The sequence below is a fragment of the Schistocerca serialis genome, chromosome 8 (genome assembly GCF_023864345.2).
Source record: "Schistocerca serialis cubense isolate TAMUIC-IGC-003099 chromosome 8, iqSchSeri2.2, whole genome shotgun sequence".
Classification (NCBI taxonomy): Eukaryota; Metazoa; Arthropoda; class Insecta; order Orthoptera; family Acrididae; genus Schistocerca; species Schistocerca serialis.
In genome coordinates, this window is record NC_064645.1 from 219,441,210 (window position 1) to 219,466,707 (window position 25,498).

Genomic DNA, 25,498 nt, shown 5'->3' on the forward strand with positions numbered 1-25,498 from the left:
TCCATATTGTTAGCAAGCACGAAAACGTGCATGCATTGTGTTGTACAAGTGCCAGATGTCAGTTTGTGGGATGCACTTCCGCGCCTGTTGCACTTCGGTCAGTAATGGAACGGTTAACGGTGCTTGTGGATGACGCTGGAGATGTTCGACGAAGTCCCGCATATGCTCGACTGGAGACAGAGCTGGTGATTGAGCAGGTCAAGGCAACATGTCGAAACCCTGTAGAACATGGCTCTGAGCACTATGGGACTTAACATCTGTGGTCATCAGTCCCCTAGAACTTAGAACTACTTAAACCTAACCAACCTAAGGACATCACACACATCCATACCCGAGGCAGGATTCGAACCTGCGACCGTAGCAGTCCCGCGGTTCCGGACTGAGCGCCTAGAACCGCGAGACCACCGCGGCCGGCTGTAGAACATGTTGCGTTACAATAGCAGTATGTTGGCGAGTGTTACCCTGTTGGGAACACCCCCCTGGAACGCTGTTCATGAATGGCAGCAGACTGACGTACAAATTTGCAGTGGGGTAACTACGAGAGTGTTCCCGTTATCATACGGAATCGCACCGCAGACCACAACTCCAGGTGTAGGTTCCGCGTGTGTAGCACGAAGACAGGTTGCTTGCAGGCCCTCAACTGGCCAGCTTTCATTAGAAAACACAACAGACCTCCACCCTGTCCTCCAATGAGCTCTCACTTGACAATACTGAAGTCGCAAATGGCTGTGGTTTGGGGTCAGTGAATGCATATCCCTGTCCGTCTGGCTCGGAGCTGTCCTTGAAGCAATCGACTTGTAACAGTTAGTTGTGTCACTGTGGTCCCAACTGCTGTTGAAGTTGCTGCTGCAGAAGTGTTACGATACGTCAGATCCGTACGCAGAAGACGATGGTCTTCCCTCTTGGTATTGCCACGTGGCCGGCAGGAGCCCGGTGTTGTGGCAGCCGTACATTCTCGCGACCACCGCTGGCAGCAGTCATGTACAGTGGCTACATTCCTGCCAAATTTTTCTGCAGTATCGCAGAAGGAACCTCCAGCTTCTCGTAGCACTGTTGTACGATCCTCAAACTCAGTGAATGTTGGTCATGGCGTCCCTGTCGCCTTAAAAGCATTCTTTAGTAAATCAGCTTACCATATCTAGTCTCAAAGATAACTAAGTTGCGCAAGAATGACACCACTACGAGGATTCAAATCATGCTTCACTGAAATACGCGACCGTTACAACGCTTATTTAAAGCAAATAATGGCGTCACTAGTGCCAGTGGTATGCTAGTGGTGCCAAATATGGATGGACAACATCTTTAAGATGTAGAAAGGCCACTACCAACTTTCTTTTATATCGCACAACTCCTTCTTGGTGTTGCGCCTTTTTCTGTCAGTGTATTTCGAGTAACTTTCATAGCTGCCAAAATATGCCAGTTAATGCAACAACTATCAAGGCTTTCGCAGGGTAGTGTCTCTACTTTTCTGACTCGAGTAAGCTGGCAGATCTCTGGTCATTTGCAGGATACTGGGAAAATACAGTCAGTTTACGAAGAAGACGGCTTAAAAATTACGTACTGTTGCATCCCATTTTAGCATATTGCTAAAGCCTGTGGAATCAAATGGTTCAAATGGCTCTGAGCACTATGGGACTCACCTGCTGTGGTCATTAGTCCCCTAGAACTTAGAACCACTTAAACCTAACTAACCTAAGGACATCACACACACCCATGCCCGAGGTAGGATTCGAACCTGCGACCGTAGCAGCAGCGCGGCTCCGGATTGGAGCGCCTAGAACCGCACAGCCACCGCGGCCGGCCGTGTGGAATCCATTCGAAAATAATATTGATCGCGTACGAAGAAGAGTGTCTCGGAAATGTAAAACAATTTTAACTGACAGGTGCCTAAAGACAGGTGCCAATTAGCTAACGAGAATCTAGTAAAAACGTCCGAAGCACCAGTATAAAGTAAAGTATCTAGAGATGTTATTCATCTTTCTTCGAATCGCTCCATTAGGGACTGGAAAGACAAGTAACTACTAATATTTCAAAAGAGTTACCGACGTCAGTCGCCGCTGAGCATTGAAACAATTCAATGGCGAAATAGCTATTAGTCGTCCTTTTGGAATTTTATTGGCAGATCTAGATTTCAGCTAGAAACTAGCCATTCTCAATGTACTATCATTTTTGATACTCGCTGAGTATTCAATGAACTGTGGCTGAAGCCCGACCAACAAGCATTACATGCATTGATCAAAAATGATAGTACATTGAGAATGGCTAGTTTCTAGCTGAAATCTAGATGTGACAATAAAATTCCAAAAGGACGACTGATAGCTGAAATCTATAATTTACAAGTCAATATAACAGTCGCTGCGTGTAACAGCCTTCGGAATGGAAGGCAACCTGATCAATGGCGATGGTTAAAAATTTGTGATGGAACACGACTCGATTTCGGATTTCTCGCTTTATGCGAGTGGTGCAATTCTAACTTACTTCTGGGTAGAAGTGGACAGTAGCTGATTATTTGGGTGTTTTTAGTAGTGCTACATATTTATTTAGCAATAATTTGCGTGTTTTTCGCTGTTTTGCCTTGAGTGAGTTTACTTTCTTGCGTAGTTTTCCTCCGCAGAAGTCGCAAGTGCCGTCTTATTTACTTGATTCCACGACCCTTGCCAACTGTAAATATTCAGAAGACTTCCAGCCTCAGATTCTCAGAGTTTAATATCATGTTTTTTAAGATTAGATTAATTAGCCAGTAGTACAGCAGTTACTCAGCTGAGCTATGGCCTGTTACACATCTCCAGGGCATCAAGTTAGTTTTTCCTGTGGTTTCTTAATAGTGTAGATTTGTTTAATTGCTTGCGCGTTTCTGTACTTAAGACGTGCAGTTTCGCTTATTTGTTAGCTGTAAGTGTAAATTCAGGCAGTCTGTGACTTATTTGTTATTTCTTCTGAATAGCCAGTCACATATTTTACTGAGATATCAGCGTCCTTGGGTTACATGCCAGGAGGGTAACAAGTTGCTTACATAGATTTCTGACAGCTTTTACTGTTTACTCTTCAGTTAGTCTTGTAGTCTTGTTTGGATGGGTAGGATGTGTGCCTGCTGTGTGCGGACGCAGGATGAGCTGCCGCAGTCGCGAACAGTTGAATGTGGTTTTCGCTGCCGTCAGGCTACTGCCTCGGGGTGTAGCGCTGATGGAGATTCTGAAGCGTCGCATGGGGCACTTAAGGTGTCGCTTGTTTCGCCTAATGGCTGTACTGCCGAGGAACCTTCTAGTGTACCTGACGGGCGAACTTGTAGTGTAAGTGGCGGGAGGTAGCGCGATAGTGTCGCTCGAGACGGAGTGTGAATGTGGAGGCTGGCGTATGGCCTCCCCCATTCATCCTGTTAGTGAACAGGTGGTCGTTCCTTCAGCATGGTCCGAGCAGGAAAACATGAGCAGGTGTTTGCTAGTTATTTGGAGGTTCAAAGTTAGGCACGTTGTGGAGCGCCTTAGACAGCATTCAGGACTGGAATAAAAGCCAGTGTGCACTCGGTGTGACTGCCTCACCCGACATGTGGAGCCAGCCTTACTTGCGGCTGTCGAGCGTACAGGGTGCAACGTCTGCAAGCTGCGGCTCACGTCGCCACTAACGACTCCTGTCGCACGGTTCTGAGGCCATCCTCAGTTCTTACACGCGACTGGAGGAGGAGGTGAAGATCGCTGGCCTTGCACGCGGTGTGCAAGCAGAGCTCGCAGTTTGCGGCATCGTTCCCAGAGTTGATAGGGATCATTTGGTTTGGAGCCGAATGGAGGATCTATTTGACGGTGTTGACTGCAGATTTCTTGACCTGCGCTATCGGGTGGGTATTTTTAGGACTCCCCTTCAAGGTAAGAGGTGCACTACATAAAGGAAGCAGCTACTTGTGTAGCAGAGTTTTTTTACACTCCTGGAAATGGAAAATAGAACACATTGACACCGGTGTGTCAGACCTACCATACTTGCTCCAGACACTGCGAGAGGGCTGTACAAGCAATGATCACACGCACGGCACAGCGGACACACCAGGAACCGCGGTGTTGGCCGTCGAATGGCGCTAGCTGCGCAGCATTTGTGCACCGCCGCCGTCAGTGTCAGCCAGTTTGCCGTGGCATACGGAGCTCCATCGCAGTCTTTAACACTGGTAGCATGCCGCGACAGCGTGGACGTGAACCGTATGTCCAGTTGACGGACTTTGAGCGAGGGCGTATAGTGGGCATGCGGGAGGCCGGGTGGACGTACCGCCGAATTGCTCAACACGTGGGGCGTGAGGTCTCCACAGTACATCGATGTTGTCGCCAGTGGTCGGCGGAAGGTGCACGTGCCCGTCGACCTGGGACCGGACCGCAGCGACGCACGGATGCACGCCAAGACCGTAGGATCCTACGCAGTGCCGTAGGGGACCGCACCGCCACTTCCCAGCAAATTAGGGACACTGTTGCTCCTGGGGTATCGGCGAGGACCATTCGCAACCGTCTCCATGAAGCTGGGCTACGGTCCCGCACACCGTTAGGCTGTCTTCCGCTCACGCCCCAACGTCGTGCAGCCCGCCTCCAGTGGTGTCGCGACAGGCGTGAATGGAGGGACGAATGGAGACGTGTCGTCTTCAGCGATGAGAGTCGCTTCTGCCTTGGTGCCAATGATGGTCGTATGCGTGTTTGGCGTCGTGCAGGTGAGCGCCACAATCAGGACTGCATACGACCGAGGCACACAGGGCCAACACCCGGCATCATGGTGTGGGGAGCGATCTCCTACACTGGCCGTACACCACTGGTGATCGTCGAGGGGACACTGAATAGTGCACGGTACATCCAAACCGTCATCGAACCCATCGTTCTACCATTCCTAGACCGGCAAGGGAACTTGCTGTTCCAACAGGACAATGCACGTCCGCATGTATCCCGTGCCACCCAACGTGCTCTAGAAGGTGTAAGTCAACTACCCTGGCCAGCAAGATCTCCGGATCTGTCCCCCATTGAACATGTTTGGGACTGGATGAAGCGTCGTCTCACGCGGTCTGCACGTCCAGCACGAACGCTGGTCCAACTGAGGCGCCAGGTGGAAATGGCATGGCAAGCCGTTCCACAGGACTACATCCAGCATCTCTACGATCGTCTCCATGGGAGAATAGCAGCCTGCATTGCTGCGAAAGGTGGATATACACTGTACTAGTGCCGACATTGTGCATGCTCTGTTGCCTGTGTCTATGTGCCTGTGGTTCTGTCAGTGTGATCATGTGATGTATCTGACCCCAGGAATGTGTCAATATAGTTTCCCCTTCCTGGGACAATGAATTCACGGTGTTCTTATTTCAATTTCCAGGAGTGTATATACTAGGTGGTAGTTTGAGGTGCTCTCACGTACTCGCCAGTCGGTATGCATATAGCGAAATCATAGCGCGTTCATATTAAAGAGAGTTTGACAGTAAAAATTTTATCAGTAAATTATCGAAGTATTCGTAACAAAATTCCCTAATTTAGTGCTCCCCAAGAAAGTTCTCAACCTCATATTATTTTTGCGACTTACAGCTGGCTAAAACCCGAGGTAAAAACCTCTGAGATATTTAACGAGTCTTGGAATGTTTATCGGAAAGACCCCGTAGGAGAGGGAGTGTTTACTGCGGTCGGCAAAAATATTGTCTCTATTGAAATCGAAAGTAAGTGTGATAATTAAATTATCTGGCCATGCGTAACAGGTAACAGGAAACAAAGTAAAGTGTTGGATGCTTTTACCGTCTATCCGACTCCACTGTACCAATTCGAGGGTCATTCAAGGAAAGTCTACGGCCAGTTGTGTATAAATACCCAGATCATACAATTATAGTTGCTGCCGACTTGAACCTACCGAGTACAGTCTAAGACGTGTATGGATTCATTGCACGAGGTAAGCATAGACAGTTTTATGAAGTACCTTTGAGCGTGTTTTCCCAAAACTGTCTTGAGCAACTAGTTCAGCAGCCAACACGCAATGGAAGTATCTTGGTCCTTGTATCTACAAACAGGACGGATCTTATCGATGGCGTCAGTATGGAGATCATGATATAGCGACGATGGTTAAGGAAGCTAATAACTCAGTCTAGAGGGGTTTCTGATAGCATAAGCAGTTGCTGACATCTCACTTAGACAATGAACTGCGATAATTTAATTCCAGTATGATGGCCATAGAGAAATCACGGCCAAATTTAAACAAATTTTGATCTTGCTCTGGACAGGTATGTCTCTAGTACAGGCTGTTCCAGCTCGTGGGCTCCGCTGTGAGCCGCGGAGCGCTCCCTGCTCCAGGGAGCCGCGTCGCTCGCTGTGACCAGTCAAGTGGGCCGGCACGCCGGCACGTGGCACGGCTGGCTGAGGCAGGCGGCAAGGCAAGGGTTTTGATGTGCCAGCTGCGTCTTACAAGATCGAAAACCTCACACTCTTAGCTGCTAAGACGTGGTGACGTGCTACACCAGGAAATACGATCTTCAGGAAATAAATAAGAAACAAATGTTTTACAAGAAATTGCATACTAAATTTATTGAGCCTCTGTAGTTTGAAATTTTCTTTTCATTGCAAGATCGGAAATATCAGGCGTCAAAGTGTTCGCAGTGTTAATGCGGAGGATGGCCTTCATTGTTGCATCCTGAAGAAGCGATCGTTCCTTACTTTATAACTGTTTTCATTGCTCAGAAAAGCTGCTCACATCAAAACGTAAATCCAAACATGCACATGATCTGAGCGGCATTGTTGTGAAGTTTGGGAAATGTTTTTTCTGTAACGAACACTACCATCGTGACAAATACAACGTGATGTAGTACCTCTCTTTCAACAAAGTTGAATTTTGCAAATCAATAATCTCCAATTGAAGCGACGATGACAAGTCATCGGTGGAAACTGAAAAAGGAGTGCTGAATACCTTAAGTTCCATTTCCAAACTAGTGAGGTCTCGGAATCGTGTTTCAAACGACGTGATGAGCTGCTTTAACTTTGCTTGGTAATCGCCGAAAGTAGTACCATCAGGTAGTTTTAAAGAAGCAAGATGATTGAAGAACGTTAGATGTCCATTACTCATCTGTCTCTCAAATAAACGTAACTTTTCCATGAACACTTTGATCTGGTCGTGCATGTCAACGATTAGCTGCCCTTTGCCCTGCAATGGCAGATTTAAATTATTCAGATGCATAGTTATGTCAGCTAGGAACGCTAGGTCTGATATCCATTTTATATCTTTCAGACAACGCATTTCTTCCCCTTTCATTTCGAGAAAATGGGTATTTCCTCACTAATGGCAAAGAAAACATCAAGAACTTTTCCCCGGCTCAGCCAACGAACTGTACTGTGGTAAGATATATCCCCATACTCCGCTTCCACATCTTTCAGGAATCCTTTGACGACGCACAAAATTCACACAGTTCACGACATCTTTCATTACGCCACCTAGCTCTACTGTTTCAGCACACAGCGCCTCTTGGTGCATTACAGAACACGAACTATGTTGCATGTTTTGATACCCTCCGTATTACGAATCCGTTTTTAAACATACGTCTACTGGTATGTCGTTCTTAAGCCTGGCTACCAAGTCTCTGCGTGCAACGCCTTCTACCTGACTGTATTTAATTCTGTATATTGTACCTCTTCGCAGAATTAAATACTTTATGACATACAAAACACTGCGGTCGACCATCCTTCTCAATGAATAGAAAGGTATCCTCCAATAGAGGTACAGAGCTCCCGCGGCTAGTCATAGCTGTCATTGAGCACGGATTATTACGGCTGCATGCGGCCAGGGGGCAGTGAGTTCGCTTTCCCCCTCCACGCGGGCTCCGAGCTGCCGCAGTGAGCTCTCCGGAGCGCTCCGGCTCCCTGGAGCTCGGTTGGAACAGCCTGCTCTAGTAAGTGAATCAAGGACGGAAAAGACCCACCTTCTTTTAATAAGGAAATTCGAAAAATGCGGAGGCAGCAAAGGCTGCTGCACTCTCGATTCAAATGAGGACTCTCTAGTGGAGGGAGGAGGAGGAGGAGATTAGTGTTTAACGTCCCGTCGACAACTAGGTCATTAGAGACGGAGCGCAAGCTCGGATTAGTGGCGGATGGGGAATGAACTCGGCCGTGCCCTTACAAAGGAACCGTCACGGCATTTTCCTGAAGCGGTTTTGGGAAACCATGAAAACTTAAATCTGGATGTCGGACGGGTGTTTGAACCATCGTCCTCCCGAATGCGAGTCCAGTGTACTAACCACTACGCCAACTCTCTCGGTGGCACGCAAATGACGATAGGGTAACGTCAGTACAGATTCGTGCGTCTGTGAGAAGATCTACGCACGAAGCACACAACAGCTACCACTGTCATACCTTGGCTAAAGATGTCGCGGAGAACCCGAAAATTTCTGGTCCACTGTAAAATCACTAAGCGGGTCTAAGGCTTCTATTTAGTAACTCTTTGACCAGTATGGTTCGACAATAGAAAAAAACAAAAAGAAGGCCAAAGTTTTAAATTCCCCGTTTAAGAAATTGTTCACGCAGGAGAATCGTAAAAATGTACTGTCATTAGACCGTCACACAGAGTCCCTTATGGATGACATAGTAATAAAAATCCCTAGCAAAGAGAAACAACTGAAAGAGATAAAACAATCAAGCCGCCAGGTCCGGATGGAATTCGATTTGAGAAAGCGTACTCTACGTCATTGGCCCATTATTTAGTTTGCATTTACCGCTGATCTGTCGACAACTGCTAAGTTCCAAACGACTGGAAAGAAGGGCAGCTGGCTCCTGTACATAAGAAGAGTAGAAAATCGGACCCGCAAAATTACACACCAATATCCTTAACATCGGTTTGCTTCAGAATTCTAGCGCTTACTGTATTCTGAGTTCGAATACCACATAGTTTCCCAGAGACCGAAAAGAACATTTCCAGGAATCAGGCCTCAAAAAGCGTCGCTCGGGTGAAATCCAGCTTGACTTTTTCTCACGTGATATATCGCGAACTATAGATGAAGTGCAAAAGGCTGATTCCACATTTCTACATTTCCGAAAAACGTTCAACACGGTACCCCACTGCAGAGTGTTAACGAAGGTACGCGCCTACGGAATAGGTTCCCAGATTATGTGACTGGTTCGAAGTCTTCTGAAGTAATAGACAGCGAGTGTTCACCAGAGGTAGGAGTAACACCAGGAGTGCCCCACGGAAGTGTGATAGGACCTTTGTTATTTTCCGTATACATAAATGATGTGACAGACAGGGTGGGCAGCAATCTGCGGCTGTTCGCTGATGATGCTGTAGTGTACAGGAAGGTGTCTAAGATAAATGACTGTAGGATGATACAAGATGACCTAGACAATATTTCTAGTTGCAGTTATGACTGGCAGCTATCTCTTAATATAGAAAAATGTAAGTTAATGCAGATGAGTAGAAGAAACAAACCAGTAATTTTCGGGTTCAGAATTAGTAGTATCCTGTTTGACACACACACGTTTAAATATCTGGGCGTGAAGTTGCGAAGCGATATGGAAAAGAGCATGTGAATGAAGACTGTGGTAGGGATGGTGAAAGGTCGACTTTGGTTAGTTGGGAAAATTTAAAGAAAGTGTGGTTCATCTTAAAGGAGACCGCATATTTGATGCTAGTGTGACCTATTCTTTAATACCGCTCGAGTGTTTGGTATCCACACCAGGTCGGTTGGAAGAAGACATCGAAGCAATTCAGAGACGAGCTGCCAGCTGCGAGCTGCTAGCAGGTTCCATTAGCATGCAAGTGTTACGGATATGCTTCGGGAGCTCAGGTGGGAATCCCTGGAGGGAAAAATACATACTGAGGAAGTTTGGAGAAACGGCATTTGAAGCTGACTCCAGAGCGACCCTACTGCCACCAACATACATTTTGCCTAGGGACCACGAAAATCAGATACGAGAATTAAGGCTTATAGGGAGGCGTGTAGATAGTCATTTTTCGCTCACTCTATTTGTGAATGCAAGAGGAAAGGAAACGACTCTTGTGAAACATGGTACCCTCCTCCCGCGTCGTAGGATGGTTGACGGAGTATGCATGTAGATGAAGATGTACATGTAGTTACCAAATTCTCAGCTTACTGGACACTACGAAGTCTGACAGAGCAGGCACCACACATATGTAAGATTACACTAATTACATCACGCAGAGAGGCACTTAAACAATCATTCTTCCCGTGCGGCATATGTGATCGGAAATGGAAGAAACCCAGACTTATGGTGCTATGCTAAGCAGCCACTGCCATGAACTTCACAGTGGTTCATAGTGAGTAGCCCTTTTTCTTTTAAAAACTAATTTGCCGCTCTTCGCCCTCATTTATCGTTGACGGACGCCAGACACAAATAATTCCTGCCAGTTGACAATGCAGAAAATGGAAAATCAGTTCTTTTCTAACCCGTAAATTTATTCGTGTCGCTTCTGAGCTCATTGCAATTCTCTGCGAATTGCAAAGAACTGTTTCCAGCCTGGCCACGTGATTTTGTTTGTGAAAGTTGCCGGGCAGTAGATTCTTGAACTGCGGTCTGGCAGACGATGTTTATATTGGTATGCGGCCAGATGCTTGTATACTCACTACAAGAAACTACGCTCGAACACGTGGGAAAGCAGGTTGTGTTTGCGCGTCCAAGTTATTTGCGTTACGGCTGGAGTCAAAGCACGCGGAAGTAGAAGCCATTTATTTTTGTGAGATCCTAAGGCTCTGATTACCAAAAAAATGCGATTCTGATGCAAGCGTTGGCTGATGTTGAACGCAGATAGTATAAACCCACTGAGATACACACGAAATAGGAAAGTCCCCTTAGCGAGCCCGGGATATCCAGTCTGAAGCGACTGCCAATTTGGACATGAAGGAAAATTTAGCTGTGGTATGCGAACAAAAGTATCAATGTATATCAGAATACCAGTGGTGATAGAAAAACGCTGACAAAGAGAAGCAATGAAATTGAAAAAAAACGAAGGACAAAAGAGAGCATGAAAAACTTCTCTCTTATGTCTTAAAAATAACATATTCTTTGGGGAAGTTGTACGCTTTCGATTACCGGAAGCAGAACATGCAAACCGAATTTTTACGAAAGGTTCATCTCTTAGTACAACTGATTTACAAACAACTAGAAACGCTCAATGAAACCATTTTTGTCTATCATACAAGGCTTTCACCATCGATGTATCGGCTTTTTTAACATATGCGAAGGCAGACAAAATCTTACGAAATATTCATTTCACAGATTATCTACTGAAAGTATTTGCACTTTCCTCCATTGCTGTACAGCTCATTTGTACCAGCGTACGTTTTATGTATCTTCTTACGTAAAAAAATTTTAACTGAACCATTTCATTATTTCGGCCGAAAAGAGTTACGAAGTAGAGTGGCAATGCGAGTTTTTTATGTCATGGTAAGATTCTATAGTGACAGCCTGCTTGTAATAGCATGATGAATGAACTCTGAGGTAGATAATGTACAAATGATTTTGTTATTGCATGTTCTTATATCTTATTATTCTGTGTTATTATTTTTGAGTCTGCTCCGTATTTAGATGCAGTAAATTTAGTATCAGTATGCTACAGATTATTTATTTTATAAAATCGTTTGATAGTGGAATTTTACAAAGTCCCACTTTTAAGTTCTCGAAGTAAGTTGATAATTGATTTTGATATCCATTAAAACGGAAGTTTTAAGGATTACAGATCGCCCACAGCTCTAGAGAGACTTTCCATCCCTTGCAACGTTACATATCCTTAAATTTTTAATGATCCAGCCCTCAAAAGATCATATATCCGTAGCACGCAAGCTATAAAAGTGAAAACCATCAAATACGGTACATTAGGTTTAGAACGATATACATAACTCAGGAAGGGTGCAGCTGGTCAGTTCCCGAATGAATCATGTAAGCGTGTTAACAATGGCCAAGATCCGTCCTAACATATCTCGGAAGTCCCAATTGTACTGACCGACCGTCGTGCCATCCTCAGCCGATGGATGTCACTGGATGCGGATATGAGGGGCATGTGGTGAGCATATCGGTCTGACGGCCGTGCCAGCTGGGGTAGCCGATCGGTTCTAGGCGTCACAGTCTGGAACCGCGCGACCGCTACGGTCGCAGGTTCGAATCCCGCCTCGGGCATGGATATGTGTGATGTCCTTAGGCTAGTTAGGTTTAAGTAGTTCTAAGTTCTAGGGCACTGATGACCTCAGAAGTGAAGTCCCATAGTGTTCAGAGCCATTTGAAGCACTTTGATCTTATGGCCGTTGTCAGTTTTCGTGACCAGAGCGGGTGCTTCTCGGACAAGTTGCTCCTCAATTGTACTCACAAGGTTTAAGTGCATCCCGCTTGCCAACAGCGCTCTGCAGACTCAGAAGATCATTCATTCAAGTGGTAGCCAATCCCGACAGCACTTAACTTCAGTGATGCGATGGGAACCCGTATTACCACTGCTGCAAGGCCGTTGCACCAGTGTGTTAACAATACAGCAGTTACAAATGACTCAGCACATTACCACACGTAAGAAAAACAGCTACTGAACTAAACTCCTCCCGACAGGCCATGAAGGCCCAAAGGTACTAACAGGCCGCCGTGTCATCCTCAGCCTACAGGCGTCACTGGATGCGGATATGGAGGGGCATGTGGTCAGCACACCGCTCTCCCGGCCGTATGTCAGTTTCCGAGACCGGAGCCGCTACTTCTCAATCAAGTACCTCCTCAGATTGCCTCACAAGGGCTGAGGGCACCCCGCTTGCCAACAGCGCTCGGCAGACCGGATGGTCACCCATCAAAGTGCTAGCCCAGCCCGACAGCGCTTAACTTCAGTGATCTGACGGAACATTACCACACGTAAGCATTTCTTAAATATGTTCCAATGAGTAGCGAATCATCAAGTTTTGACTACGTCACACGCCAAGAGAGACGTCTAAACACGAAGATGGCACCTGCTTAACGGCGTGTTGGTCAATATTTAGAAAGTTACACAGCAGTGATTCTACATGAAATGGGTTCTGCAAGTAGATTTTCGGAGCGTTATTGGCATCAGATGTCCAAGCCCAGATCAAGAAATTCCCACAAATTACTGACTGATGTTTTGTAGCTGCAGTACTAGTGCCCAATAACATTCGTGATGTGTTCCTCTGAGTTCAGATCAGGCGAATTCGGTGGCGAAGACATCAACATTAGTACAAACACATTAAATCAATGTAGTACGATTCTGCCTTGTGACATAAACAGTTATCTAGTTGGAAGATGGTACTGCGGAGAAATCATGATGCAAGTGATGCATGTGGTCTGCATTAAATGGTTCAAATGGCTCTGAGCACTATGCGACTTAACTTCTGAGGTCATCAGTCGCCTAGAACTTAGAACTAATTAAACCTAACTAACCTAAGGTCATCACACACATCCATGCCCGAGGCAGAATTTGAACCTGCGGCCGTAGAGGGGTCTGCATTAGTTTTCATGTATCCACAGCGGTCATGGTGCCTCCGAGAACTACCATGTATTCCGTGGAGGCCATGGTGAATGTTCTCCAAAGAATAACGCTGTAGCCAGCGGCCAGTGTCCGTGACGTGGTGCATGTTCCGAGCAGCCTTTCGCTTTCATTATGGGCGCATGCATACACATTCATCGATCAGTTCTAACAACAGATGTGATTCATCTGACCAGGCACCACGTTTCCAATCATCAATGGTCCACCTCAGCGATGTTAAGCCTATTTCGTTAGGTGTCGTCTGCTATAGAGTATCATGTTCGACAATGAACACTGAACGATGTGCTCTGGAAAATTTATGGCTGTAACAACATTATACTCTGGCGTCAGATCATGTACAGATCACCGTCTATTCTGCTCTAATAAGTGGGCAGTCCTCCTACGTCCACGTTCAATAGGCTCTGACGTTGAACAACAAGTTGTCTATTCATGCTTTCACCGTCAACAACCTTCTGTAGGAGCTCATGACAACAGAAACGAACAACCGCACAGCTTCACGTTTTCCGAGAAGCTCGTTCCCACGTACCTTCTCATAATGATCTGCCCTTTCTAAAAAATCACTTTGTCTATGGATTTCCCAATTTACGGCCTGTATTGTCTCTAGAATGATCCCACGTAGTGAAGCTGCAGTAATGTGGGTGTTTCCATAGTTCCCAGAGTGCTGTGGAGTTCAGGCCTTGACAGCTAGGCCACAAAAATTCATCTTTTGATGTTTCATGCCGTTATCGTTGGCCTCTCTTGAACAGCTCTAGTGTTTTTGTCTTTCTCATTGTTTATGAAACGAAAACTTTAGTTCTGGAGTAGGTGGGCCCATTACATGGTATTCATGTGTTGCTAATGATTCACAGCCTCGTGGATTTTTCGTTTTGGTGATTGCATTGTCTTGCTGTAAAAAAAGCAAAAATAAAGAAATAATAAAAAAAAAATCCCTCACACAAGCTGCCTGAATTGGTCACAGAGAGGACTCACTTGGCTGATTCGTTGGAGGTCGAAATAGGGAGTCCTTAGATTTACTCGTTACAGCATTGCCCCATACGATGTACGTGTGCTCTAGGTTGAGGTCCATTAGCGTCAGATGAATGGTAGCTCCCCCGTGTTGTGGGAGTAAACATTGCGGTTTTGGCAAGGGGCATTCAAGAGCGTCCTGTGTCTCATGTACGTGACAAAATCCAGACTGTTCGTCTGGTACCAACTGCTCTTTCGTGATGTGCGATAGCAACTGGTGCAGGTATTTCTGCTCGAACAACTTGCTGATGGAAGCCAGCAAGCTGAAAATGGTTGTTGTTCGTAAGTATAAGGTTCTTCCCAGGATTTCAGATGCATACCTCTCTCTGTGGTGGATGTTTTTAAAGATCGCTGCTAGGCGATTCGCGGCAGCGAGAGGCACCTGGCAAGGAGTTTATTGGTAAAGGGTCCTGATTTACGAGATCTGAGGTGCAGAGTTGTTCAGCCATCTCTTATGCGTTTAATTCTTCCAGATGTCCCTTGTTTCTGTCCTCTGGAATTAGTTGCTCGAAGAAAGCAATGTGGGCCGGATCGACAGGGCATTATATTATGGTGTAGATGGCCTCAGAGATGTCAGTGCGGGAGTTGGATTTGTCTGTCAGCTCACAGATAATCAAGTGATATGTAGTGCATAGGAAGGTCTTTGCGGCCATCAAAGCTGGCTTGTCGCCGACATTTAGATTCGCAAGGCAGTTCGATCAGTCCCAATACTGCTGCTGATCGACTGCGATTGTAACCTCTCAACGCGTCCGATATAGCTGCCACTTGGTGACCCAGTACAGTGTTATCTGCCACTCCAGAGAGGCTATTTCCCTCTACTGTCGCAGCAAGTAAGTGCAGTGGGAATTGGCGAGAGCAGTATCGTGGGTCGTCATGTTGTGGTGGTGTTACTGTAAATGCGGCCTTCTAGCATCTGATCTCTCTTGTGGTTAACTGATCTGTCACTACCTGTCACTTCAGGTGCAGGGGCGGAAGCCCTGTTTGTGAATCAGATGTCCGGACCCGAGGTTGGGGTGGACTCCGATCGTTGTCGAGGTCGAAGATGAAGGGCAAATGGTGTGAAAAGAGAGCAGTCTGCGTGATCGTCAGTATGGTACGGGGTAGTTCTTGTACAAGGGCCACATCAAGGACCGCTGGTTGGCGGAGAGCTGTTGCTGTTGGCTAGGTCGTGGACACGGGAGGAGGGTGGGGCCACCATCTCTGTATGATTGGAACAGTCGTCTTCTATTGACACCATTGAGACGAGAGTTCCACGAATTATCTTTAGCGTTGAAGACATGTCCAAGGAAGACATTGAGGATGGAGTAGAGAGTAGGGGAAAGAAGGCCTCCGACGTAAGGTGATTACAGTAGGCCTTTTAATATACATTACGCCTCTACGAACGTGATACGCCTCTGAGGCGTCACTGGTCTCCATTAATTGCAGCGAAGGAAGTTGTACCAGCCAGTACGCGAGAGATCCAGTTCCGCAACCAGTTGTGAACCTGCCTGTTCGTCGGCAGAAGTAATTTATTGCATGCACTAGCAGTCCAGGAGTCAGGTCGCGAAATAAATGCCGAAATTTGCCATCTTGTGAGCGGAGGTCTCCGACGTTCCACACACAGGAAGTTAAACCTCTCAGACTATGGGACTGAGTGTGAATGTGATGGCGACGTGGTGACAGTCTGTATGGCTTCCTTAACTGCGGCTGTGATTCGCTGCAGGATGGTCGCAGCAGTTTTTCCACAGACGTGCTAAGCAACTTGAACATAACTATCGAGCTTGAGAATTCGCCTGGTCGGAATTCGGAAGTAATTTACTGAAACACTCCTTTGTGAGATGTTGATACAGTGATGTCCCATAAGTATCTGCGCTACTTATATGGGCTTATAAGGTGTGTGCAAATTTGTAATAACCGAGCCAGTTGAAATTCGCATATGCTGACTGAGGATAACATAATGAGACACCTAGGGACCCATGGTTGTGCAAATGTGCTACCTCCCCATAAAAAATTAAAAGATGATTCCTCAGCACATAAGGTGATGCTGACCATCTTCTTCGACGTCCAAGGTCTGATACTCGCGGAGAAACCATTAACAGCAACGTCTGTTATGAGACACTCTGAAGCCTAGTCCATCAAGACCAAACATTTTGCACCTCACAAAGGGAGTGCTTCAGCTCCACGGTAACGCGAGTTAACACGTCTCAGAGGTCATGCAAAGTGTAATGGCCAAGTGGGAGCAGCTTGCGAATCCGCCCTCCAGTATGGACGTGTCACCCTGCGACTTCAAGGTGTTTGCTCTGATAAAAAACATATCAAGGGGAAGCGCTTCAGCTTGGACGATGAACTGAAGGATACAGTGGAAGACTGGCTCCAGCTACAGCCACAGGAACTCTAGGAACAGGAAATCAAATGGTTCATATGGCTCTGAGCACTATGGGACTTAACATCTGAGATCATCAGTCCCCTAGAACTTGAACTACTTAAACCGAACTAACCTAAGAACATCACATACATCCATGCCCGAAGGAGGATTCGAACCTGCGACCGCAGCAGTCGCGCGGTTCCGGACTGAAGCGCTTAGAACGACTCGGCCACTGCGGCCGGCAACAGGGGATCGTGGGACAGCTGTGCTCAGGCCTATGGTGACGACTTTTGAAAAAGACCTGTAATACTTTTTCGTACCTTTCCTTTTAAACACTCCTCATTCTTCCTACACCACGTGACGCGCCCACGCTGCCACCAGTCGGCATTCATTTTTGGGCTCATAAATGTTTTGGCTGATCAGTGTAAGATACACCATATTCCCTGAAATCTGTTAGTAATTTCGAAGTAAATATAATTGTCGAATATTGTATTCGTCCTCATGATAGCACGATATATTCGCCAGTAAGGCGGTTGTGTTCTGAGATAACAACATCTCAGTTAACAACTTCAGGGAACTCGGTATCTCAATACATTTGGACACTATTGCATCTTGTAACATAACTCTGCGGTTAGACCAGGGAATCTATTTCAGATTTTCTATCGCATTATTGCTGATAAAAGCGCGCGCTCCATTGTATGCGTATATGCATGCATTCTGCGATGAAAAACAACTACATCTGTTCTATTATTTCTAAGATTAAAACAGGGTACCTCAAACTGTGTTCCACACAGCACAGGTGCTCCACGGAAAACTATTAGATTACTAATATGGCTATTTTATTGTCGACGAGTTAACGATACTAATTATTTTTTAAATTTATTATGATTTCTGTGTTGTTAGTTATAATTTAAAATTTAAGTAAATAGTGAATAAAACAAGTTTTTGTCATTTTTAAAAATGTTATAAACCTTCAAAACAAACAAGGTGTCCCATTAAAGTATCAGGATTCGCCAAGTGTTCCGCGAGAGGAATCCCTGGACTAAACCAACTTTCACACTGCATTGATTCGGATGCTGTGGAACAAGCGACAAACAATTGCACCGGTTTCACTCGGGCGCTACATGCCCTCGGTGTTGCCTACTTTGTAGGTACATGCAGTCTCGCCAAGCAAGTCAGGCTGCGTGGGTTGGGTGGACAGGGGAGACAGACACAGAATGATTTATACTGATCGCACAAGCACGTGGTGCGCTGTTCAGTGGCTGGCAACGCCGTCAGACCGCCAGCATCTGTCAGTCACAAATTTATTCCAGCTATACGACTTAGAGCTGTCAGCAAACACTTGGACGTCGCTACCGATATTTACACTTGCTCCTTTTATAAGCAATACGACTTCCGGAGGATGAACACCGAATGTCGGAAAGCGAATTTTTCAGTGCGTCTTGACACGTTAAATCCCAATCAATTGTGCTGTCCTGTCATCCATTGAATATGCAAACGTTAGTTATTCGAAAATGTAGGTTCCGGAAATCATATACTCCGTATCCAAGCCGGCCGGTGTGGCCGTGCGGTTAAAGGCGCTTCAGTCTGGAACCGCGTGACCGCTACGGTCGCAGGTTCGAATCCTGCCTCGGGCATGGATGTGTGTGATGTCCTTAGGTCAGTTAGGTTTAATTAGTTCTAAGTTCTAGGCGACTGATGACCTCAGAAGTTAAGTCGCATAGTGCTCAGAGCCATTTGAACCATTTGAACTCCGTATCCAATTTAGCACAATGGCTGTTCTTTTGCTTTTAAGTACAGCTGGTGATAACATCCTGACTTGCCACCAAAGTTGAGAACACGCAGTGAAGCGCTTCTGCTTCTTTGAAAGCAAAATTACACGTGACAGACGAAGCAAGGTCGGAATAAAATGCAGACTAACACAGGGACAGAGGGCATTCCGAGGCAAAAGGAGTCTACTAGTGTCACACATTCGTTTTAATTTGAGGAAGAAATTTCAGGAAAGTACGTTGAAGCACAGCATTGTTTGAAAGTACCCATGAGCTATGGGGAAACCGGAAAAGAAGAGAATCGAGGAGATATGGTGCTATAGAAGTGTACTGAAAATTGGGAATACTGATAATACATGAAACGAGATTCCACCAGAATGGGCGAAGAGAAACATTGACAAGAAGAAGCGACAAGATGATAGGCCATTCATGATAATAGAGGAAGCTACAGAGGGTTTAAACTGGAGGAAGACAGGCGTTGGAAAATAGCTAACAAATAACTAACGAACCCAGGGGTGAAGAGATTAGCACAGGAGAGTAATACATGGCAGGCTACATCGTACCAATCAGAAGACGGATAATATACAGTAGACAAGAACTTCATAGTTTTCATCCTCACTGGGCAAGAAGTCACTTAGCTAGATCATTCAACAGTTTTAAAAGAAAATACGAAAACGGCAGAGCATTTACGTGTGGATGGAAGAGAAAATGCGTAACGTAAAAACAGCGCACGATACGGTGGTCGATGCGCAACGACCAATTTTCGTCCACAGCACTGGGCGAGTTTAGTCGTTTGTTCAGAAAAAAAATTGCGTCAGTTATAGTTTTATGTGTCAGGTTCATGATGATGTGACCATCATTTCGTTAATGGTCGTAGTTATTGTGATATTTATATATAAGTAAGACACTGGAAGAAATTCGAAAGAGTTTGCGGTGAAAAATAGGGTGCACGTTACGTAATATGTTGCTGCATATGAAATTTCGCTAACACATCGAATTTTTCTTTATACTTGGGTGGATGTCTCGATCTAGAGAAAATTGATCTGACGTAGCACACACCAGAGTGAAATATCCGCAACATTCGCAAACAATTTGAGATGTCGAAAAGAGATTTTGGCAAAGGATAGCAGGCAAAGAGGGGAGAATTTTGCCATATGTTTGTTATGCAAAGCACTATTATCTACCGTGTTATTCCACTAAGTACAGATTTTTTTAATGAAAGAATTAAATTTTTAATGGCCATCGATATCCTGTGAAAAGAGCAATGCTGTGGGTGAGGGAACAACATAATTGAGCACTTTACACATTTATTTTGTACTGAAAATGTGATTTTTCATAAGTTGCTGGCCTTACTTTTCCTCAGTTCCTCAGGCAATGACCTTATTAAACCACTATTTCAGAATTCCCTCACAATTTTGTCTCTGCAGCACGTTAATGAGATGATATTTTGTAAACTACGCTGTGTTTTGCCAAAAGAAGATATTTTATCATGGGAACAAGAGAAATGTATAGGATTTACTCAAAATTCGCCATTCACGACGCTTCTCTGTAAGTTATAAATGGTTAACATGGCTGGCAAGCCAATAGGAAATAAATACCTGCATTTTCAGCAGAATTCTTTTTAGATACTAACCAGACCAGTGAATGTCTTATTTCTTCTATAGCAAAGGAGAAGGGGATATCAGCTGGTCAATTTCTCGCAATGGAAAATAAAAATTATTTGTTTCCTTTTTATGATTATCTGTGATCAACCAGCTATATTTCCTTATTTTGTAACCAGCTGCAAGAAAATTCAAACCTAGATAGCTTCATGCTCAATCTCAGGATAGTAACTGGTGCAACACACATATGATAGTGCACCCTATCATGTAACAATGCATGTTGTTCGAAAATAAATACGTATTCATGGATTACTGCTGGCTTATCATTACATGATACACTCTATCAAGAGTAATACATCGATTCCCAAGTATCGTGTCTCGAAATGAATTGGTTGAAATTTGTGCATACCGAAGAATACAGATTTAATGTAAAAAGGTTATAAATAAAAGGTGATAAATAGTCCCTGTCCTCCACCGTAAGGAATGCGCATGCCTTTTGGCGAGTAAAATGTCAACAATTCTAAAGATATAACCAATTTTCCACTCTTTCTCCGTCGAAAGGGTTGATAAACATTACGCGTTATCCATCTGATTACCCTAGCTATACCCTCTTTGTTGCATTGTTGACTGTCACCTCTGCTCTCAACATGTCATTGTTTGCTATGCAGAGGTGGCTAATAGGAGTTGCTGCAGCGGTGTTTTAATAGTGGTACGTTGCGCTGCACTAATGGGATCAGACCAAAGAATGTTTCATGAAGGTTCATGTACGGATTCTCGGAGTAATTAATGCTTTTGTCTAATGTGCACAGTAACGTCTGTAAAAATTCCAGCACCCAAAAAACAGCTACAGAAATTATCGGAACTCAGGGCTTTGGTAGGACAGTGAACCAGCAGCAAAGATGTTACCATAATTGCTTAGACAACCTATAAAAGAAAGTTGAAATGTAATATCGAGTACCGGTCAATGAACGTTACGCCACGGTGTGTGTTATATTAGGCAGTGATTCTTCGGCTCCTTCAGGGCACAATGATGCAACTCTGTGTTTAACTAATGGATACAAAAGGAACGACCACAAAAGCAAATGGATACTGTATCTCTAAATCCATCTATCTATCTGTATCCGGATCTCGCTCCAGCTACTGCCGGGTCTGGGTGCTGATGAGTCCTCTCCATCTGGCTCGGTCCTCCCACCACTTTCCTTCCAGGTCACACCTCTTCTTTCCACAGATATTCTGACTCCCGTTTTCCACCGTGTTCTTGGGTGCCCTCTAGATATTTTTCCATCCATCTATAGTTCTTCCATAATTTTGGGCAGTCTTTTTCCACGCATCCTCTTAACATGCCCGTACCATCTTAATCTCTTTTCTTCAATTTCTTCTCTTACACTTTCTTGTTTAACGTCGTTTATAATATCTACGTTGTTTACACTGTCCATTCTTGTTTTTCTCTTAACTGCTCTGAGAAGTATCATTTCCCTTGCTTGCAGTCTGCTTCAGTCACATTCTGTCATTGTCCATGTTTCTCCTCCATAGGTCACAATAGGGAAGTAATAACTCTAATACATAAGGAGTTTTGCTTTTTCTGAAATTTCCTTATTCCAAATCATGTGTTTTTTGTTTGGTAGAAATTGTTTCCCTTCTCAAACCTCCTATTAATTTCGTTGGTTATTCTTCCATCACTAGATATTTCACTCCCTAAATAAGTGAAACAGTCTACCACTTTGAGGGATTCTCCATTCAAAGTAATATTTCCATTGATCCCTTTGTCTCTTCCAAATACCATTACTTCATTCTTATTTATTTATTTTTAATCCATAGCTTGTCATTATTTCCTACCACGCATCAAGTTGTAACTGTACATCTACCTCTTTATCTCCCCATATTACCATATCATCTGCAAAAGTAACCTTTTTGTCTTTTTCTTTTACTATAACTTTAACTGCCCTATTCATTTCCTCCATCACAACATTGAAAAGTGCAGGAGATAGAATAATTCCTTGCTTAAGTCCTTGTCTTATTTCGAAGTATTTTCGGGGTTCCCCAGTGGTGTTCTAATTCTACAATTGTGTCCTCTGTACATTGCCTTTATTACATTAATGTGTCCATCTTCTACATCTATTTTCTTCATTTCTTCCCAGGGTCTTTCCCTGTTAACTGAATCATATGCCTTTTCTATGTCTATAAAAACCATTATCACCCTTTCGTTTCAGTCACAACTTTTTCCATCAGTTGACGGACAGAAAATATCAGGTCGATCGTGCTTCTTCCTTTCCTAAACCCATACTGTTCTTCACTCAGCTCCTTTTCTATCTTTTCACTGATTCGATTTAGTAAAATTCTTTCAAAAATCCTGGCCATAACACATAAGGGTTATTCCTTTGTAGTTTTTACAAAGTCTTTTATTGCCTTTTTGGAATACGGGAGTAATATCTCCTCTTCTCCAGTCGTCAGGTATTGTACTATTTCCCCACACACTCTTGATAGTACTCTATACAGCCACTGCATTCCCACTGGACCTGCTGCTCTTATCATCTCCACTTATACTTCATCAGGTCCTGATGCTTTCCCCCCATTCATCTCCTTCACAGCTGTTTCCATTTCTTCCCGTGTAATTTGTCCTAATTATGCTTCCCAACTTCTCTCAGTTTCTCCATTATTTATTGTTTCCTCGTGTACCTGCTCCTCAGCGTTTAACAGTTTCTTAAAATGTTCTTTCCCGAGATCGTTTATATTCCCTGGATCTTCAATCACAATACCATCCTCTGTTTCCATATTTACTGGTGCTTCAGAAGCCTTCCTTTTATTTTTCGTTTTATAGAACATTTTCTTACTGCTCTTCACATCATCTTCAAGTTTTTTTTGTATACGCTTCCCATGCCTTTTCCTTTGCTGTTTCCACTATTTCTTTGCACCTATTCTTTCCCTCTATATATATTTTATGGTCCTCGTCATTTTTAGTTTCCCACCACTTTCTCCATGCTCTATTTTTTCTTCTAACTGCTTGATACATCCCACCAAATTCTCTGTCTTACTTTTTCCTTTCCAGATCTTCTACTACATACCTTTTGTGCTGCTTCGAATAAAGTTTCTTTGAATAAACTGCATTCCTTTGTAGTTTTTACAATTTTGTTGCCTTTTTGGAAGACAGGAGCAATATCTCCTCTTCTCCAGTCGTCAGGTATTGTACTATTTCCCCACACACTCTTGATAGTACTCTATACAGCCACTGTTTCACAGAGGAAGACTGCACTGTAGTTCCTTCTCTAGATTGTCGCACAGATGACAAAATGGTAGATATCGAAATAGACGACAGAGGGATAGAGAAACAATTAAAATTTCTCAAAAGAGGAAAGGCCGCTGGACCTGTTGGGATACCAGTTCGATTTTACACAGAGTACGCGAAGGAACTAGCCCCCCTTCTTGCAGCGGTGTACCGTAGGTATCTAGAAGAGAAGTCTTCCGAAGTAAGAGTGATTTCAGGTGTGCCGCAGGGGAGTGTCGTAGGACCGTTGCTATTCACAATATGCATAAATGACCTTGTGGATGACATCGGAAGTTCACTGAGTCTTTTTGCGGATAATGATGTGGTATATCGAGAGGTTTTAACAATGGAAAATTGTACTGAAATGCAGGAGGATCTGCAGCGAATTGACACATGGTCCAGGGAATGGCAATTGAATCTCAATGTAGACAAGTGTAACGTGCTGCGAATACATAGAAAGAAAGATCCCATATCATTTAGCTACAATATAGCAGGTCAGCAACTGGAAGCAGTTAATTTCATAAATTATCTGGCAGTATGCATTAGGAGTTATTTAAAATGGAATGATCATATAAAGTTGATCGTCGGTAAAGCAGATGCCAGACTGAGATTCATTGGAAGAATCCTAAGGAAATGCAATCCGAAAACAAAGGAAGTAGGTTACAGTACGCTTGTTCGCCCAGTGCTTGAATACTGCTCAGCAGTGTGGGATCCGTACCAGATAGGGTTGATAGAGGTGATAGAGAAGATTCAGCGGAGAGCAGCGCGCTTCGTTACAGGATCATTTAGTAATAGCGAAGGCGTTACGGAGATGATAGATAAACTTCATTGGAGACGCTCAGTAGCTCGGTACGGGCTTCTTTTGAAGTTTCGAGAACATACTTTCACCGAGGAGTCGAGCAGTATATTGCTCCCTCCTATGTATATCTCGCGAAGAGACCATGAGGATAAAATCAGAGAAATTAGAGCCCACACAGAGGCATACCGACAGTCCTTCTTTCCACGAACCATACGAGACTGGAATAGAAGGGAGAACCGATAGAGGTACTCAAGGTACCCTCTGCCACACCCCGTCAGGTGGCTTGGGGAATATGGGTGTAGATGTAGAAGTACAACGGTCACTCTAAAAGAAATGCACACTATTTTTGTAAAAATACAGTTTTCATTGTGCATATGTGAAAGTTTTACAGTGTGTAGATAGATCCTTCCCGCCTGTTTTCAAACTTAGTTCAACCTGTTCCCGTGAGTGGCGCCGTCACAGCATGTCTTCAAGATGGCTGCTACACTTGGCGTCGTAAGAAGCAACGTGTTGTCATAGAATTCCTGTTCTGTGAAAACGAGGCAATGGGAAACATCCACAAGACGTTGAAAAAGGTGTATGGAGATGCTGCTGTCGATCGCAGTACAGTTAGTCGGTGAGCAAGCCGGTTACGTGATGAAAGCGTTCACGGCAATATTGAGGATTGTCCTCGCAGCAGCAGGCCTCATACTGCACACACTCCAGACAATGTGCAGAGAGTTAACGAATTGGTGACTGCTGACAGACACATCACAGTGAACGAATTGTCACGCTACGTTGGGATAGGTGAAGGAAGTGTTAGCCGCGCGGGATTAGCCGAGCGGTCTGGGGCGCTGCAGTCTGCGACTGTGCGGCTGGTCGCGGCGGAGGTTCGATTCCTCCCTCGGGCATGGGTGTGTGTGCTTGTCCTTAGGATAATTTAGGTTAAGTAATGTGTAAGCTTAGGGACTCATGACCTTAGCAGTTAAGTCCCATAATATTTCACACACATTTGAACTGAAAGTGTTGGCGTTAAAAAAGGTTTGTGCCAGGTGGGTTCTCAGGATGTTGGCAGAGGCTCACAAAGAAACAAGAAACAGCGAACTTTTGGAACAGTACGAGAATGGTGGAGATGAATTTCTTGGAAGAATAGTGTCAGGTGATGAAACATTTCTCCATCATTTTTCACCAGAGATGAAGAGGCAATCGATGGAGTGGCATCATGCAAATTCACCCAAGAAAAAAAAAATTCAAAACCAAACCTTGTGCTGGAAA